This window comes from Ornithodoros turicata, chromosome 7 (genome assembly GCF_037126465.1).
Source record: "Ornithodoros turicata isolate Travis chromosome 7, ASM3712646v1, whole genome shotgun sequence".
NCBI classification, from domain to species: domain Eukaryota; kingdom Metazoa; phylum Arthropoda; class Arachnida; order Ixodida; family Argasidae; genus Ornithodoros; species Ornithodoros turicata.
The window spans coordinates 21,394,534-21,398,863 of NC_088207.1; the positions used below are offsets into that span (position 1 = coordinate 21,394,534).

Sequence of the window (4,330 nt, forward strand, 5' to 3'; positions counted from 1 at the left end):
GCACAAGCTTTCAATGGGAGAATCGTGAAGCTTTCATTCCTGGTAAAATATACGCAGGCCTATTATATGCTGGATAGCAACGGATAGTAACGCCCCCAAATGAGAGATTTTCTTTCGTTACGGTGCCGTACCATGTGAGGAACCCGGAAGATCAGGAACGGTCGCTACGGGGGGCAGTGCAGTGCTAGTGCTTCTTCGCGTGTTTGTGGATTGCAATCATCTATAGGAGAATCACTCTTACACGTGTGTATGCATGTATGTCTGCGTGTTGGTTTTAATTGAGCATGTGTTTCGTATAGGCAAGAATCTCTTGTGTGGTTCTACACTCCGGGGATACCTGCTGTGCTATACGTAAGGTGCCACGTGTTATTGTTAATAATAACAATAATAATAAGTTTATTCCACATTTCTAAACCGAAGAATTCAATGAACGAAAGTAAAAAAAAAGTATAAAACATTGGTCTCGCATTTCCTACTCTCTGTAAGTATAGGTAAAAATTACCTGATCAGACTCGTTTTTGAGCGTGTTTTATTTGCCGAATACTAGACAAAAGCTGCCCACTGCTTACAGATGTCTCCTCGTTGGTCTTCCTCTTGTTGTTCCTTGGTGATGAGGTTCGGCAAGAACAGATGAAACGCACTGACGGAGCCGAAGACGTCTACATAAACACGAAGGGTAGCAGACGACAACAGCAGCAGCAGGCGACTTGTCCTTCTCGGCCATCCTGCGGTATCGCCACTTCAATCGCATCTCGTTTTCTCCTATCTGCAAAGCACACTGAGATTTCCTCATTAGTGCGCACGCTCAGAAGCACCAACCGGAGCTGTCCGCCGCTTCCTACACATCTCGTCAATAGGGGCTTTAATTCGTCTTCATCAAGGAGCGGAAATCGCTCAACGAGGAAGCAAGGGGACGCTGCCGTCGTTTCTTTCCCGTGCGATCGTTGCCTTTTATTGCGCAGGCGAAGCGCCGCTGTCGCCGATCGTATCTCATATTGGCAATCAAACGGTCCGTGCTTCGCAACAATGTTCTCTTTCCGCCGCAGTAGATTACAGGCGCAGACCCTCATTGGTCGACTTGGTATGCTCAGGCGGGCATCGTCCCAGCAGGATGTGGACGTAAGGTTCGGCAATTGAGGTTCATCGGGCTTCCTCTGTGGAAAGAGGATGTGTGCAATATAGGTGCGGAGAATTCCCTATAGAGTGTTTACTCAGGTTCGAACTCGTTTCAGAACTGCTAACTGTTCCGAAGAAGGGAGTCGATTAGGTCGAGAGCGGAAGGATCTGTCCATATTCCAAACCCACACCCTTAAAAAATGAACGTCACCGCATAGCACACTCCTAGCCAGCCATCATCTCGAATGATATCGTTATGTGACCTGTGGGCTTAATCGTTTCACACGTTCAACTTAACGGCACGAGACAGCTGAACGAGTCGTTCAGGCTAACGAAACGAGCAATTTTATCGATGCTTTGCTGTGGTCACAATCCGTGCTCCTTGTGAAGCTTCTTCTTTGTGGTTATTGTGCACGTTGCGAGCACTCACGTGTTGTGATGTCACCGCCCTGAGCGAAGAGCAGTGGTGGTGGTGGTGATAGGGCTTGCCGTTGTCGGCCTCACGTATGTGGGCAACGTCACGACTGACGCCCTGGGGGAATGTGCGTCCTGGGCCGACTTCTAAGGGAACTGTGCCGACATATGTCTGAAAGCGTCTGAGGAAAACCCAGGAAAAACCCCAGACAGCACAGCCGGCACCGGGATTCGAACCCGGGTACCTCCCAGTCTCGACGTGACATGGCCAGCACGCTAACCACTGAGCCACGGGAGCTGGTGCGAAGAGCAGGCTGGCAGCGAGGCTGCATCTTCTCCGACCAATAGGACTGTTTCATTTGTTCCGATAGCTCGCATTCTCGTGCTCTCATACATGCTCGTTGCGTTCCAATATAGTTCCAACGTTTGTTCCCATGCTCGTTCATCATCTTCTTTTTCTTTCCGTCTCAATATATAGCTCGCTAGTCGTGTGAAAATAATGAGCAAACAAGCACAATCGTGGAGCAGTACGCAAAAAAAATGTAAATCATTTTCCTGCCCTGACGATGGTGTCGGGTGAGAATGGTCTTAAGTGTGGTACGAGAACTAGTGTGTGCTGAGTTCTAGGGCACGTGGGAGTCCGAGACCACAAAGGGAAGACGTACACCATTTTGTCTTTACGCCATTTTGTAATGGTATCAGAAGTATCAAAAGAAGAAAGAGGAGGAGGCTGCCCGTTCTCCTCAACGTGCACACTTACTTCATTAACTTTATGTAAATTTTTTGTAACTTTGTAAATTTTTAAATTTTTTTTAAATTTTGCGAGAATTATGAACAGCGTAAGTGTCACGAAAAAGGCGTATGCCTTCCGTTTTCAACAAATCAGGGCACATAACGATATCATTGGAGATGATGGTTGGCTAGGAGTGTGCTATACGATGAAGTTCATTTCTAACAGTACATGTTACCAACTCGCACACGAAGAACACATTTTAGAGAACGACATTACGAGATGAATACACAATGTTGCCGAGCAAATCCTTGTCTGATTTTTGAAAGAACAGCGACAACGTCAGTGGTGGTGCTAACGGTTGAAGTCCCTCCCTCTTCTGTTTCGCATGCCCCCCCCCCTTTCCAAAGGAAAAATAATAATGAAAAAGATGCGAATTTAGTTCTCACAAATGTGTATGCTTGTGTAGCACGCAATGCATAAAACCTTAGGTACACTCTTAAAAATGAACTTCATCGCATAGCACGTTCCTAGCCAACCATCATCTCAAATGATATCGTTATCTGCTCTGATTTGTTGAAAACGGGAGGCGTACGCCTCCGTTTTCAACAAATCAGGGCAGATAACGATATCATTCGAGATTATGGTTGGCTAAGAGCGTGCTATGTGGTGAAGTTCATTTTTAAGAGTGTACCGAAGATGGGCAGTGTTTTCCGTCTATATTGTTTGCGTGTATCTTCAGTGCAATGCCAGAAATCCTTTCGGAGGAGCAGGAGCAACAACATGAAAATGCAGCATTTCGCAACAGCTTCACACTCGGGAAAACGCAGAAGTGTTGTAAGTAACGTTGTTACCGGTAACCGCTGCTTTTTCGGTAGCGATGCGGTAATCGCTCTACTAATTCGTAGCAGTTGTTCCGTTACAAACGTACGGTCAATCCTCTAACGCTACCGATACCGATACTCTCATAGCCCGCCGACGACTTAGTCCCTGAAGAGATCCTTTTAGCGTTGACTAAGGACAATGCGAGTTGTTGCGCTACAAAAAAGAAACTGAAAGTGTATCGATATCGGTACTTCGCTATTTCTTTCCTTTTTTTTTTCAGTAACGAGTATTGGTATCATGTATTGGTATCACGTTTCGGTATTATTTTGCTAACTGCTACCGCTTTGCTACGCGCGCTTGCAGCCCGCCTTACGTAAAGTCGACATGCGATTGGAGCCGAAGAGTGCCTCCAGCCTGTTTGACGAAACGACTTTCAGCTGCAATTCGGCTCATTGCTCAGAAAAGCGAAACTACTTTCCGCACGCATACAAGAGAGAGAGAGAGAAAAAAAAAAGAAAGAAAGAAATGGAAGGCGCAGCGAATATTACGTCGAAAGGCAATTCCTGCAGCACATGTGTTACTCACCTTTTGTCACGTCCACGTGTGAGGGCACATATCAAACATATGGTGGCATGTAGACTGAAAGCATCTATACATACGGGGTGTCAGCTGCTTCTCCTGCGAGATACTATAGTTCATCCCCGAGTGGATCGGTCTCCACAAGGGTCCTATGTCACGCCTACTTCATTAGGAAATTGACAACGTCGTGCCGTGAACTGCCATTTTTCGGTGCTCGTATAACGTCGGCTGAATAGAACGGCTAACGAGAGAAAGCGAACGCTGTGAAGGCCGCAGGTGTTGTTCAAAATGTGTCGCCTAATTTTGTGCATTACAGGTGGCAAGAGGGAAGATGTGTTGACGGGGGAGGAGGAAGGCTTGCTGTCTCACTTTAGATAACGATTGACGTTCGTGGTGTTTTGTCGTCGAGAGGAGCTGGCGGCACACTCTTAAAACAGAACATCACCGCATAACTGAGTATATACACTCTTAAAAATGAGGGGAGGGGGTAATGTCTCAATCGGCTCGCCGTTGTTGGCCACACAAAAGTGGGCAGCGCTAGCAAAAAAAAAAATAAAAAATAAGACAAACTTCACGACAAAACTCCGAACAAAAAAGCTAAAAAACAAACAAAGAGGAGATGGTGGTGGTGGTGACGAAAACCGACTTGCCGTTGTTGGCCTCACG

At 46.5% G+C, this 4,330-nt stretch overlaps 1 long non-coding RNA gene across 1 annotated transcript; it reads right to left on the reverse strand.

Annotated features, from left to right (window-relative positions):
* Positions 1–512: 512 nt before the first annotated feature.
* LOC135399673 (uncharacterized) lies at positions 513–3,892 on the reverse strand. The gene is made up of 2 exons (XR_010424381.1): positions 3,671–3,892; positions 513–1,154 (listed from the first exon to the last, which is right to left on the reverse strand). It is a non-coding gene; the product is annotated as an uncharacterized LOC135399673 (long non-coding RNA).
* Positions 3,893–4,330: the final 438 nt, after the last annotated feature.